Genomic DNA, 16,500 nt, shown 5'->3' with positions numbered 1-16,500 from the left:
TGATGTTAGTACTACTCATCTCTTTTATTGGGCTAACCCAAACTGTTGGGCCTCATTGATGCTAGTACCTTCCCAACATGCCTTGTAGGGTTGTTGTAACGCCCTGAAAATCGAGGGTCGAGCAAATGCTCAACTCCTGAGTTCCAACGCATCACTTATGCAACATAGATAATGATGATTAAATGTTGTCCATATTTGTACATTAAACATGAGTGAGATTATATCAAATTAACATATCATACTCCAGAGGCGATTAAATTACGCAAGCAGAAGACTGTGATAGATATATAAAGTGTGTAAGTGGATATAAACCCCAGAGTATGATCATGTCACTAAGCTAAATAATTACATGTATAATTTCAAAATATACAAAATGATAAAGTGTAATGTCATCTAATCCATATCCCTGTAGCCCCGGTGATACAACTCCAGGTCTACATAGATCCGTCAGAGAGTTGCAGGTAGGAGAATTCCTCCTCATCGTCGAAAAAGGCCGGCTCCAACTTGTAAGCCTCGCCATCATCTGAAACTACAACAAAATTTGGTTGGTGTTTTAAAACACCGTCCCAGAGTGGGAGTGATCAACTTTGTAGAGCTATAAGGCAAAGGTTAACATTTTATCAATTCAATTAAGCAGTAATGATAAAGCAGTACAACAAGCATTCCTAAGTACTCTGGTTAATGCGAGGATGATATGTATTAATGATGCATGCCCTCGCTTGCACTCCCTCTACGACATCATCTCACAGTCGTGCATGTTAAACTCCCACTGTGCTCAACACCCAAGCTAAAGGCACATGCAATGCGGTGCATGGTCGTATTAGCCAAGTTCTTAATTAGACCTATTCATACAGCAGATTCGGGAAGCTAAGGTACCACCCTTTATATCATTTACCTAAATAATGATCCATCTAGCGTCGTTAATCCCAGTTAATCACATACGATAGGCAAGTTCGCGAGTTTACAATAAAGGTTGCTATGGGAGGCTCGTTACCTCGGTGTAGGCTTAATTCACACTCGAGGTCACTACGAAGGGCTCGTCACCCAATCTTAGGCTTATTTTATACTCGAGGTCACTATGGGAAAGGCTCGTCACCTTAGCGTAAGCTGACAGCTCGAATATAGTGTCCTATACCATCATATTTGACTAACGAGTTTGGTTTGATCACTGGACACTTGGGGAGGCTCGTCACCCCAGCGTATATCGATAAGTCGACCACGGTGTCCCATACAACCATGCCCAGCTCATGAGTCTTAGCGGATCGTGGTACCAAGGTTAAATGGTTTTTAATGGTAAGTGGTACCTTAAATTCAAACAGTAGTGTCCGTACATGGTGAACATATATTAGGCCAATCGGGTTGCTTGACAAGCTCGACTGGTACGAGCATACGTTGAATTAATCGATATGGAGCGCATAAGCTCCCCGCGTGTCCTAACCACTGTCGACAAACGGCGTACGACTCGAATTCGTCGAACGTGTCTTACGTGGCGAAACCACCTTGGCCACTAGTTCGGGAATCATTACCGATTACCTGGACTACGCAGTAGTCCCAGTCATATTTAAACACAATAGGCATTCCTATGTGATAGTCAAATAGCATGCGACAACCAATTCAAATATAAATTTCATTTGAGTATTTTAACAAACACATAGTACACATGTTATCATACATAGGCATTTCATTCATAAAGCACGTAGTAGTAAGATAGGTTACATGAAGGCAACTGTAACTATAGACAAGGTAATTGAGAATCCTATCTCAATACCCTTATTAAATGCATTTCAACAAGCATGTTCTCATTCAGGCATTTTATCAAATACTTAGACTACACATATCAACATGCATGTAATAAATTTATTATGACATATATTATAGCAAATCCTTTCACAAGGAGTTACCATCATGTAACAATCATGTATCCTCAATCAATAATCATGGTAAGCACAAATTATAATTCCATATTCATTCAAACATTTCAATAAACACATGGAATGCATTAATTTTGACATAGTTCATATATATATATATATATATATATGTAATACGTGGAAAACATCGCATCTAAGCATATGCAATAGCAATCAAGTTAGTCATAAATCATTAACTGACATTAAAAGCCTTGAAAACCATAACCTAAACATTTATAGTTTGCTCCTTCTGTCGGTAACTCATATCGAACTCAGTTCGAAAACTACGCCTTTGTCTACGGCACAACGGCTACCTAAATCATGAAATAAGTTAGCTATTTCACCGATCTACCTATCTGGATACCTAAAAAAAATTAGGGTTAGGATTCCTTACCCAAAAGTGAGTCGAAATCGTCGGTATAGTGACATAGAAGAGGTGATTCAGCACGTGGAGTGGCGAGAATGAATCCCAACAACTATCTCTCACTCTCTATCTTCTCCTCACTCTTTCCTTCTCTTTTCTCTCTTCTCTCTCCTAGGGTTAGGAAATTCATATGGAAAGAGAGAGAGGTAGGTTAAGGCCCTTATATAAGTCCAGAACTGATGTCAATGGCCCCAGGGCCATGGTATACTTAGGTTATAGCTAAAACTTGTCTCTTTCGGGCCAATGGAGCTCATCTGGAGGTCCATTTCCTGCATACGGTCCGAAAAAAGTTTCCTGGCAATGGATCTATGCCAGGTTAAAGTTTCAGTCAAATCGGGTTTGTAGATCAATTGCGGAGGACTAGCTTCATCTCAACGAACATCGCCACTCGATCAGGGCCACAAGTATACTAACACGTGTAGGTAAATTTTTCGGATTTAAGGGTTTAGTTGGGTCAGAATCTGATGGTCCGAAACCTTAAATTTGGCCTGCAACTGAATAGCCCAATTCACTTAAGTTTGAGTTCATTTTCTAAAGATATTCGCGTTTCTCACACACTTCACTCCGGGCTCAAGTTGTGCATTTCTGGATACTATTTAGACTTGATTTCTGAGATGGTTGTCAAGCCCAGTAAGGCGGTCATAACTGTATAGTTTCGTGGTAATTGAACTTTTGACGCACGTTCCAGGTCCGATACGGAGTTTCAAGATGCTCCTTAGAGCAACTAGGTTTTGAGATTGATCCTAGGTTTTTAGGTAATGTAGAGTTAGCGATTCTACTGGTTTTGGATCTTATAATTCATATAGAAAGTGATTCAAGCTAATTTGCCGAGTAATTCAGTTTAGTACTTAATTAATTTTCATCTAATTTCTAAAGAATTCGATCCTTAGTGATTTCTGCCTGAGGTGGTACTCAGGTCTTTGTACAAATTTTTTCGAGACATTATAGTTGTCCAAGCCTTAGAGCCCACATTGTGTTCATACCAGGCCTTTCATAGGAATGTGACCCATTCAGATTCATGTTTTGCCTAAGCTTAGTGACCATACCTAAGGTCCACTTAGGTGTTGAGTGGACTACCCAATCCGTTAAAGGTCTTAGATGTATGAACTTCACCAAACCCACTTTGTGAACGTATCGGGCTTCCCATAGGAAAACCTAGTTTATTACATGATATAGAGATTTAGGAAGCCCAATTGTTCACTCGTTTAGCTCACCTTGTGAACTCACCTTGTTATATACCCACTTGACTTACCACGAGAGGTGTATCCTACTCTTGTACCCATTTACTAAGACCTCGTGACATGAACATATCATCCACATCGTCCATCTCTTTATTGAGACAAGTGCGAGGTCGATCTTGGACATTAGTGTATCATCTAGGCTATCCGTCACTTATCATATCATCACCCCTTATCGTAGATAGAAGAATATGTAGTATCGAATTTAGTATATCTACCATATAGAGCCTATCTCGATGTATGGGAAAGATCCACCGTCTTTCCAGTGGACCCTGTCTTGGAATATATGATATATCAGTGCCCTGGAAAGCTAATGTAGTATAATGTGGGACATGCCTCATGGACTTCAATAGTTGTACGAGCATGTTGTTTAGTTTATACTCTAGGTATGTGACATGCCGGTGAAGGCCTATTGTGGATTATTGTTGTCCGCCTTATCAGATAATCATGCCTGTGTACTTTATTAAATCATGCTACATGTCCATACACATCATTTGTATGCCTGTTGTGAGGAATGGTTGATCATAGCATGGCCATTGGGTTGAGTTATTTAGGGGATTCCTTAAGAGACGGAATTGCCCCACATGATTGTGCGGTACGCGCAGGTTTGATATATGACTGGATGGAATGACTCATGTATCTCGCATTTGTGTGACATGGTGACTTGGCGCCCTAGTGATATCAGGGATGTGGCCTCCACAGGTTCATCATGGATGGCCAGATGGGATACCGAAGTACATAGGATGTCTATGGGTGAGAGTCTCAGAATCCTCTGGTATCGGAGGAGACCCCAACGTCTAGACTGAGTTGATACATGAGCGCCTAGGTGCCGAATACTAGTAGGTGACATCTCCCACTATGTCATGGTCGGTTGGGAGGGAGTGTGACCTTATTTGCCCAAGTGAGTGGGCTGTAAGCTAGGCTGAGTTTGATCAGCTCCCAAATGGGTCCGCTATCGACGAGCCGGGTAGGTATTGACAGACTAGTGGCTAGGCAGATAGTGAGGTCTTTTCCACTCACTGGTTGTGCGGTTAGGGAGGTGGAAGCCATTGTTGAGTGTACTAAACCCCGGTGATATCCCAGAGATGAGCCATACTGACATGTGGAAGTACTGAGTATGGGATTACGTACCCACCATGTGACTTATTTATTCATTCATTCACTATCCACTCAAGCTAATGATGTGTAACTAGATCATTACGTGCACCTTCGCAATGGTTCATGATTTCGGTTGGGTACGCGACTAACCTGAGATCGGGAGATTACCACATTGAGTCTATCTATTCAAATTTAAGTTTGGGACTGGTTTAGATATAAGTCTCTTGTGATAGATCCCCTAGCTTGTGATACTACGTACTATCATCTTGACTTCACACTCCAGATTGGTTATTTCATTCGCACCGCATATTGCATTGCATTCTCAGTATATGGTATTTGGCTTATTATGTCTCCATATTGCATAACTGATCTACATTGCTTACTCGGTATATGATATTGGCTTAATATGTTTTTGTATCGCATAGCCTGGATAAGGCTGATGGTATTTATGGACTTGCCAGCATGTTTCCATATTACTTAGATATTGCATACTCCGATATTGTATGACTCTTAGACTTGGTAGTATTTTCGACATTATATGATTTATGGATTTGTATTATATACTTGACACTTACCTTGCGCATACACTTACACTACCCTCTAAGCTTTCTATCAGCTTATGAACGATAGATGCGTGAAGGTGGCGCTAGGTCGCAGCAACGTTGAGCTTAGAGCTTGCAGCTATCTTCTGGAGCTTTGATTATCGATCTATGTATTTTCCCTTTCAGCACTGTATTCAACTGTTTATATTAGTAGATTTGTGATGATGATGCTGCCTTTGTGATTTGGGTAACCTTGTGGTTATGCTTCTTACGAGATAAATGTATATTGAAAAATCCACCTCTTAAGATCCCAGGATCGGAATCTGGCGTATGGGCGCTGAAAGCCGAGAATGGGGTACTATGGAGGCTGTTGGCACCAGTTTCGGTGATTGAGAATTTTGTAAGCTCGATTTCTGAGTTTGGGGCGTGACAGAAGTTAATATCAGATCATAGCTTGGGAATACTTGAGGATAACATCACATATCTGCTGATAGCTACCCTACACTGCGTGATTGTTGTGAACTTAGAGTTATTAGATCCTCGAGTTCGAATAACTTAGAAACTTCCTGATGTATCTCCATATTGTGTGTGCATTGCATCAGAGAACTCAGGATCTTACTAATAAGTTCCCTGAAAATGAACACTCCTTTCTTTAATACAATGGGAGGAGGTGGAAATTATATGTCAGTCATCTCTGTAATTCATTTATTCTACTCCATACTTTTGTTTACTTATGCGACTCTTTAAAGAGCTCAAAAAGGCATTTCACCCATCCATTTACATTCAAAGAGAGAGAATTTCATTTGGAATCCTATTTACTTACATTTTATTTCATTTACATGTATTTACTCACATCCCAACATATTTCAAATGCCATTTATCTTCATTTACTCCCCATTTCACCCATTTACCTCCATTTACTCCCATCTAAACTGCCCCTTAACAAACTAAGTAAATAACATAATATGCATTTTTTCTCGTGAATTTTCTTTGATACACATAAATATCAATTTATAATATCGTTGACTATGGATACAAGAATCAAGATACGCGTTAGCAATACAATATGAATCAGATAGAATCAGCCTATATTTAAAACAATGGTAGCAATGGTGTGAGTGACACAGGTCACACCTCATGTCAACTTGACATACAGTCCTAACCTTGGACAGCAACATGCCAGGCTAGTTATGGATTCAGATCCTGGGTTGATGTGATCCCAATTTTCAGTTCTCAGGATTCTGATACTGATTTATGGCTGAGATTAGGGTGATGTGGGCCCAATACTATGCGCCTCAAATGCATGCCCTTTTTCCGCTGTAGTATCTGATCTAATACTTTTTTTTAAAACAACCAAACACACCATGGTGGGCCGTATGGATGGTGATTGTTAAGATTATCGTTTCTTCCACATTTAACAAGTTATAAATAATCTTGTTAAAGTTACTAATGTGGGCCTCAACATCAGCCCCCTTTGCTATCTTCAGATTGAACAACTAAAGTTTCAAGTACAGGCGATTCTTGAGAGATTTCTTTGTGTATATGTCTTTTAATTTCGCCCATGGACTTGCCACTTTTTTCTCTCTCATTACATTGTAGATGACCTCATATGTGAAGCACAATTTAATAGAGGTTCTCTCTTTCTTATCAATCTTGTTCCATTCTTCATCTATTATAGATTTTAGTTGCTTCTCAAGGAGTGCATCATCCAATCCTTGCTAAACTAGGAGACCTGTCATCTTGACCTTCCATAGTTCAAAATTATTTTTTTCAAAATATTTCACAACATCAAACTTTGGATTAGAAGCCATTGATATTATGCTTTCATATTCAATTTATGCCTCAACGTTTTCTCTGATACCACTTGTTGAGGGACTGTGGAAGCACACAAAGATGAATCAAGCAAAGTATTCTAATCACACAATCAAGTCCAATCACAAACAATCTGATTTTAACGTAGAAAAACCGTCACAAGAAAAAGTCACAGCACAAAGCAACAGTAATGCACTATGAAAGCAAAAATTACAAGAGATAGAGATTACACGATTCAAACAAGCCTCAAATCTTCATTAGAAGCTCTTGAAACCCTTTGGAACGAATTTAAAAGCCCTGCTATACTCCATATTCCCAATTACACCCATATATATAGCCTCTATAAGAATTACAATCGAAATAGGAAACAATTCCCTCACTTACGCAACTCTGCGTAACTTTGTGCAATCGTTCGATGACACCTTCAATGGCACTTCAATGTCATCGATAGAATGTTGATGGCATCGAACATCTTTAATGTCATCGGACTAAACACCAAAATGTTCCAATGATAAAACATGGATTTTCCATATTTTTCCAATGGCATTGAGCATCCTTCAATGGCATTGAAGTATGCTCGATGGCGTCGAGTTGTCATCAACAAACCTGTTGATTTATAGATTTAAGACATCAATCAACACTATCCTTATATAGTTTTATGTTACTATCAGCGAACATATGCATTTGCAGATGCACGATGGGAATTTACCTAGAGACCACTCAAGAGATTACGTATATAAAGTTATGAACAAGCTATGTCCAAAACAAGGCCAAATTTTGAATTATGTAGGCTATTCCTATTCAAGTTTTGATTTTGCATGGCTTGGGCCTAGCCCTTTGATAGCTCAAAATGCATTTGAAGAATGAAATATATTAAAGCCATCATTCAGTGGTCAAGTGGCATCATTTTCTTCTACTAATTATGTCCATCCATGTATTAGGCCAACATCCATAGCATATGTATACCTAGAAAAACATTTCTTAGACATTCCTATCCATGTCACCAAGGGCTACTAAAACAATGGTACAAAATGATACTAGCTTATGGCCAGATGAAAATTGATAGATAACATTGTCTAAGAGGTTTTGATTTTTGAAAATAAGTTATCCATGGAATAAGTCATCCATGGAAGAGCAGTCCCAATTCATAATTCTACCATCCAAGTGCACCACACATTGCGTACCGAACCGATACCTGGTAAGAAGATGCCGATCGCGTTTATTCCGAAGAAACACCGCGCGTTGCGATTTCGAGGGAATCTCTACACAATAAGTCCCATCAATCATCATTAAATGCAACCTTATCTCAAGTACAACAACCCATACCCCTTTCTTCACAAAGTCAACTCTCTCTCTCTTCACCCATCCCTCCTTTACTCACTTTTCAAACAAACCCATGCCCCATTAATTACACCCATCACTCCATCACCTCATATCACTCCCATCCTCTCATTTTCTCTCTCATTTTCTCATATCTCTCCAAGCAACCCCAAGCCCCAAACGTCCAAGCTTCCTCTCCCTCTCAAGTGTGGTCCACCTTCCATCATCCATCTACACCCTCCCATCTCTCATCCTCACCATCAAGAGTCCATCATCCTCCATCAAAGTTGAAGCTGAGGGGCATTGGAGTCTAAGAGACCAAGAAGAAGGAAGATAAGGTGGGTGTTTTGCCATTATTTTAAATTATAGGGCCCACTTGTTGGTGGGACCCATTTGGATGTATGTGATTTAATCAAGAGGGCCCATAGTGGCGGGGTTCCTCTATCTCACCGTATATCTCTCTTTCTATCTCTCTCTCTCTCTTCCTTTGTGATGGTGTGAATCCCACCAATATGTGTTACATCTACCCGTCCCTCTACATTAGACGGTGTGGCCCATCTTATTGTAGGTGATGATCCACACCATCCACCGTTAGGTGGGCCAAATACTTTATATATATGTAAATATATGTTATATTTCATATAATATATATAATATATATAATATAATATGTATTATATATATAATATAATATAATATATATATATTATATGTATAAGTATTGGTGGGCCACATTCACGTGGGACCCACCACATTTTTGTGAATATATATACAAACCGTCCAGCGTCCCTGGACGCTGGACGTTGCAACATTGGACTGTTAAAAAAAAAAAAAAGGAGAGAGAGAGAGAAGAAAGGAGTGGTGGGCCACTCATGCAGGCCCCACCTTGATGTATATGTAAGATCCGAGCCGTCCATGTTGTTCCTCAACTCATTTTAGGCGTTGAGCCGAAAAATGAAGTTGATCCCATTTTCTGGCGGGCCGTACCATAGGAAACAGTGTCCGTACCTTTGATTTGCTCCCTGATGCTCCTGTACATCTAAAAAAGCTCAATATTGGACTCTATGGGATGGTATCAAGCCACAGAGACCAATGGATGGAGTGGATCGTACTGAAGCGGGCCCCACCTAGGAAAAACCGCAAAAACGCTCTTTTTCAAAAAAAAAAAAAGAAGAGAAGAAGCAGCAGCGTTGCTGCCGCTGTCAGAAGGCGCAGGCGCGCTGCCTGCGGCTGCGCCAGACGGTCTGACGGACGGACGGCCTGGGCTCACGGCCCCCCGCTGTGGTCCCACCTTGGTGCATTTCGGCCATCAACACCGTGCATTTGATGGGTCCCCATAGTTCAGCCGTCCACCCCAAAATTCAGCTGTATATGGAACTCCGGTGGGCCACATCATTGAAAATCATGTGAAGACATACTAAAACATATAAAATCATTTGGCAGGGCCCACCTGAGTTTTGGATGTTGCTTAAACTTGGTCTGTACCCTCAGTCAAGTGGGACACACATAATGGACGGGCTGGATTGTGAATCACATCTCGGTGGGCCCCAAACCAAAAGAGAGAGAGCCAGCGCTGACACTGCTGCTGCAGGACGTGCAGGCAGCGCCTGCGGCTGGCGGGCGACGGCCAAGAGGCAGGGACCCACGGCTCCATCCGTGGGCCCCACCATGATGTATATTTTGTATCCACACCGCCCATTTGGTGGGCCACTGTTTGGCATGGACCCCCCTCAAAAATCAGGCCAATCCAGCGCTCGGGCGGCCCACATCACAAGAAACAGTGTGAATTGAACTCTACCATTGAAACCCTTTCTGGGTCCACGGAGTTGCATGACAAATAAACATCCTGGTGGGCCCCCTGGTCCCGTGACCTTATGAATAAGTTGGATTTCAAATGAACATTTCAGTGGGCCTTACCCAAGGTCCAAGTGACCTTATGAATAGGTTGGATTTCAAATAAATATTATGGTGGGCCCTAGGCCCATGTGGTGGAGCCATATTGATGTATTTCTGGCCATTGGGGAGGCCCACCTTGATATATATATAAGGCCCATGAGGTTAGGCCCATTTGATGTATTGGTGGCCCGATATCGAGGCCCACTCTGATATATATAAGGGCCATGTTACGAGACCCATTGTGATGTTTTCAAAGGCTCATGGAGTATGACCCATTGCAATGTACATAAGGCCCACTAATGCGGCCCACTTGATTTATATAAGGCCCATATGAGATGGCCCATTTGATGTATCTGAGAACTATGGGTCGAGGCCCAATGAGATGTATATTAGTCCATTGCAATGTGTGATTTCCTATGGTTTGTGTAATGGTGCTTTATGGCGGGCTAAGCCTTGGGAACAATGTTGGTTTGACGTCCACATTGTAAGGACAATGTTGGTTAAATGTCCGCATTGTCACACTCCTTAAGGCCACTAATAGGTTCATACTTATACTCTGCAGGCCGTCTAGGCCCATTTCTGTAATACGCAGAGCCCATCCCTATATGCATGTTTAGTATAGATCCATGATTCATCATCATACGCATCATATGTATGTGGTATGAGGAGTGATTGATCATAGCATATGCCTTCGAGGATTACGAGCTCCCCGATAGGCGGAGTTGCCCTAGTATGAGCGCATGGGTTACGCAGGACTATGCATGAGTGATAGTATGATTCATGCACTTGCATTTGTGTGATTGTAGTTCTTGTATGCCCTAGCGACATCGGGGCCATAGCCTCCACAGATACATCGTGGATGGCGGGATTGGAAACCGAAATATTTGGTTCTAGCATACGGCGCCATAGACGTCCCCGGGTGAAAATCCCTAAACCCGATGGTACCAGAGGATGACTCCAACGTCGAGACCGAGTGGATATACGAGCGCATGAGGGCCAAATACCAGAGGCCGCGTCTCCCACCGTGTCGTGGTCGGTTGGAAAGGAGTGTGGCCTTACTCGCCCGAGGGTAGGGGCAATATTAGGCTGAGTTTGACCAGCTCGCGAATGGGTTCGCTCTCGACATGCCGGATAGGTATTGGCAGACTATTGGTGAGGCGGATAGTGAGGTTTCTTACGCTCATTTGGGCTGTGCGGCTAGGAGAGCGACAGTGCCATTTGGAGTGTATTGAACCCGGTGATTATCCAAAATGAGAACTGTACTGATACATGATGAGGATTGGCATGCTTGAGTTGCATCTTGCTTCGCATGGCCGTATTATGGCCGATAGCATTCATATCTTGCACCGCATAGTCTTGGTACGGCTGATTGCATTCATGTGCTCACTACCATGATTCCGCATCACTCTGACCTTGCATTTTGAGCACGTTTATATTGCGCACACACTTGCACCACCCTCTAAGCTTTCTATAAGCTTATGCACGATTGATGCGTGCAGGTGACGCGCAGTTGCAGCCATAGTCTCGCCGTAGTTGGACCGTGCAGACGAGCTTCTGGAGTTTTGTTTCTTTTATCACATTGTATTTCCCTTTTCTATCACATTGTACTCAAAAGTTTTTGATCTTAGTGGATTTTGTGGTGGTGTTCTTGTGGTTATTGTTTGTGGGTTATGCTTTTGTTATGCTCATTATGAATCAGACTGATGACTTGAAATCCTCCTTGTAGTATTCCAGGATCGGAACCTGGTGAATGGGTGCCGGAATCCGAAAATGGGGTTCTACGGAGCTGTCGGCGCCGGATTCGGCGATCGGGAATTTTGTGAGCCCGGTTTCCGAGTTCGGGCGTGACACATGTCACCAAGGGCTACTAAAACAATGGTACAAAATGATACTAGCTTATGGCCAGATGAATATTGATAGATAAGACTGTCTAAGAGGTTTTGATTTTTGAAAATAAGTTATCCATGGAATAAGTCATCCATGGAAGAGCAGTCCCAATTCATAATTCTACCTTCCAAGTGCACCACACATTGTGTAGTTCTCATTCAATCTAGAGGAGAAGTATTTCTTCAAGAATATGTCAGAATTAAATTTGTAAGGCTCGTATCATATTCCGTACCATTCCTTAGGTTTCTGTAATCCTCCCCATCGAATTCTGACAACTCTCGACCTATAATCGGTGTTTGCGCATGACACTAAGTCGCATCCTGAAGGTCTATATCAGCTCGACTTGAAAATCGTACCCTAGCGACCGTACCGTCACTGCGGTTCCAATGTCGTATCTCACTTGCCGATGCGATACCTAGGCCAGAAGATGTGGGCCCGTGTTCATTTCGAAGAAAACACCGCGCATGCAAATTCTGATAGAATCTCTACAACATATCCCATTAATCAATCAATCGATCAAGTCAGGTACACACCCTATCACAAGTACAAGCAACCATCCCCCTCTTACACCACTCTTACCTAAAGTCAACTCTCTCTCTATCTCTCTCTCTCTCTCTCTCCACCCATCCCTCTCTCACCCAAAATTCAACCCAACCCATTCCTTCCTTACACCCATCCCATCTCTTTTCATCCATCATCTCTCTCTCTCTCTCTCTCATTTCTCCCTTCACTCTCAAGCTCCCAAGGAGAGCAACGTCCAAGCATTCCAAGAAGCTAGGTGTGGCCCACTTTCCTACCCCAATCTCCACCCTTCAATCCCCATCTTCCACCATTAAAGAGGGATCCAAGGAGCCAAGGAGTCCAAGGAGCTAAAGAAGAAGGCCAATAGGTGAGTGATCCACCATTGATTTCTATTTAAGGGCCCACTTATATTGGGACCCATTTTAATGTATGTGTGAGATCAAAGAGGGACCCATAGTGGCGGGGTCCCTCCGCTACACCATCTCTCTCTCTCTCTCTCTCTCTCTCTCTCTCTCTCTCTCTCTCTTTTCTTTTAGGTGGTGATGATGATGTGAGTGTCCCACCTGTGGCGTATGTATTATATCCATACTGTCCACTTTGGGATGTATGGACCCCACCATGATGAATGGATTAGATCCACACCGTCCATCAGCGGGCCATGTGTATATGGGGCCACCTCGGTGTATGTGGCTAGTGGGCCACGTGTACGTGGACCTCACGTTGATGAATATATTACATCCATACATGCGATGTGCTGGACTGTGTAAAGAGAAAGCACAACAGTCATTTAAAAAAAAGAATATATATCATATATATACTATAATATATATAATAATATATGTGATATATATATATATGTGATGGTGGGCCCCACCGCTGGAGATGTTGATTAGCTGGATGTCCATACACCAGCTAGATAGCTGATGTATGGACGTCAGTAAGTATGTGGGACCCACCTTGTTTGGAAACGGATTGGCTGGTGTGTGCTAACACCAGTTATATTGTTGTTGTACTGATGCAACAAGTTCTGTGGGTTTAACCGTGAAATCCAGACCGTCCGTCCTTCTTGTTTGGGACGTGTGGACCCCACACATGATATGTGTGTCTTATATACACCGTCCGTCCATCTGGACGTGTGGGGCTCGCTAATGTATGTGTTTCAGCTCCACCGTCCAGAGGGAACGGTGGGCCCACCATGATATGCATTTTATGCTAAGCGTCCACCTGGACGGTGGGACTCCACCATGATATATGTGTTTTATCAAGGCCGTCCACTGGTGATGATCCAAACCATCTATGCATTTCACGGGTGGGCCACACGTGTGGATTCCACCATGAGATATGTGTTATATACCTACCGTCCATCTGTTTGGCACGGTAGCCAGCTAACCCAGTAGTTATTGTTGCTATTTTGATCAGCCAATTCTATGGGGCCCGCTGATGTATGTGTTCCATCCAAATCGTCCATCCATTTGGCAAGCTCATCTTAAGGCTTAGGATAGGAAAATGAAGCAGATCTGATGATCAGGTGGACCACATCGCAGAAAAATAATGTAGAGTGAACGTTCACCAATGAAACCCATTTTGGGGTCACAGAAGTTTGGATCAATATGAAATTTATTTTTCCTCTTAATCTAGGTCCTTGTGACCTTATGATCAGGTTGGGCGGAAAATAAAATGGTGGGCCCTGCAAATTTAAACGGTGAAAATCATTATCTCCACTGTTATTTGTGGTATGGTCCAAATGATCCTCTGATGTGATCTATTGCTTTCGGTAAATGCACTAAAATGATCTCTAAAAATAGAAGAATGGTGTAGATGATGTGATGTAATTGGCCCATTGGTGCGGCCCATTTGACGTATATTGGCCCATTGGTGCGGCCCATATAATGTGGCCCATTTGATATATATGGGCCCATTAGTGCGACCCATATGATGTGGCCTATTTGATGTATGTTGGTCCATTGGTGCGGCCCATATGATGTAGCCTACTTGATGTATATTGGTCTATTGGTGTGGCCCATGTAATGTCGCCTACTTAATGTATATTGGCCCATTAGTGCGACCCGTGGATGCAGTCCACTTAGTGTATGTGAGGCCCATTGGTGCGACCCATGTTATATGGCCCACTTGATGTATATGAGGCCCATTGAGATATATTTGAGGCCCATGGGTTGAGGCCCAATGTAATGTATATAAGGACCATGAGTGAGGCCCGATGAGATGAATGTGAGGCCTTTGTGTGGGGCTGAATATGTTATATATGACGCCCATTGTGATGTGAGATCCACCATGATGTATGTAATGATGTTTATGGCGGTCATGCCTTAGGAGCAATGATGGTTTGATGTCCACATTGTAAAAGCAATGATGGTTAAAAGTCCGCATTGTAACTCTCCCTAGGGCTCATTGTTAGGCCCATACTTGTAGTGTGTAGGCTGTCTAGGCCCATCTTTGTTATGAATAGAGTTCATTACCATATAACATGCTTAGTATAGCTCCATGATTCATGCTCATATGCATCATATGTATGCTTGATATGAAGAGTGACTGATCATAGCATATGCCTTCAGGTAGATTGTTCATGGGGCTCCCTGATAGGTGGAGTTGCCCCACACGAGCACATGGTACGCGCAGGAGTGCTGCATGACTGATAGTATGATTCATGCATCTCGCATTTGTATGATATGATTATTATATTCTCTAGTGACATCAGGGTTGTGGACTCCAGAGGCATATCGTGGATAACAGGATCAAACACCGAAAATACTGTTACTAGCATCGAGGTACCATAGATGTCCTTGGGTGAAAATCCCTAAATCCGATGGTACCAGAGGAGACCGAGTGGATATATGAGTGCACCTGTTGGAAAGGAGTGTGACCTTACCCGCCTGAGTGAGGAGGCACTATCTAGGTTGAGTTTGACCAGCTTGAGGAACGGGTCTGCTATCGATGAGCCGAGCCCAATATTGGTAGACGGATAGTGAGGTCTCTTCCACTTACCCAGTTGTGAGCTTCGATAGGGGCGACAAGCTGGCGTAGAGTGTACTAGACCCTAGTGATTGTCCAGCATGAGAACTGTACTGATATTTGATGCTCTAGTGATGAGCTGCATTGATCTGTGGATTCGGACGAGGACTGGTATGCTTGAGTTGCATCTCGCATCGCGTGGCTTTGGTATGGTCGACATCAGTCACTCCTTGCATCGTATGGCATTAATGTGGTTGATAGTATTCATGCCTTACATCGCATAGTCTTGATATGGTCGGTAACATTCATACCTTGCATTGCATAGCTTTGGTTGACTGATTGCATTCATGGACTCATCAGCATGATTCCGCATTACTCTGATATTGCGTTCTGAGCACGCTCATATTGCACATACACTTTCACCATCCTCTAAGCTTTCTATAAGCTTATGTACGATTGATGCGTGCAGGTGACACCAGGACGCAGCCATAGCTTAATCGTAGTAGGAGCGTGTAGTCGAGCTTCTGGAGTATTCGATTTTATTACTGTATTTCCCTTTATGCGCATTAAACTCAAAGTTTTTTTTTATCATAGTGGATTTGTGATGATATTGTTGGTTGTTTTTTATGGGTTATGCTTACTACGAATCAAATTCATGTTGAAAATTCTCCTTGTAGGATCCCAGGATCGGAACCTGGTGTATGGGTGCCAGGAGCCGTGAATGGTACTATGGAGGCTGTCGGTGTCGGATTCGGCGATTGAAAATTTTGTGAGCCTGGTTTCCGAGTTTGGGGTGTGACAAAATTTCTCGAGACATAGCCAGCTACTATTTCTCTCCACAATCGAGACACACACACACACACACACACACTCTCTCTCTC

The sequence above is a fragment of the Magnolia sinica genome, chromosome 2 (genome assembly GCF_029962835.1).
Source record: "Magnolia sinica isolate HGM2019 chromosome 2, MsV1, whole genome shotgun sequence".
NCBI lineage: Eukaryota > Viridiplantae > Streptophyta > Magnoliopsida > Magnoliales > Magnoliaceae > Magnolia > Magnolia sinica.
Note: the sequence above shows the minus strand (reverse complement) of the source record.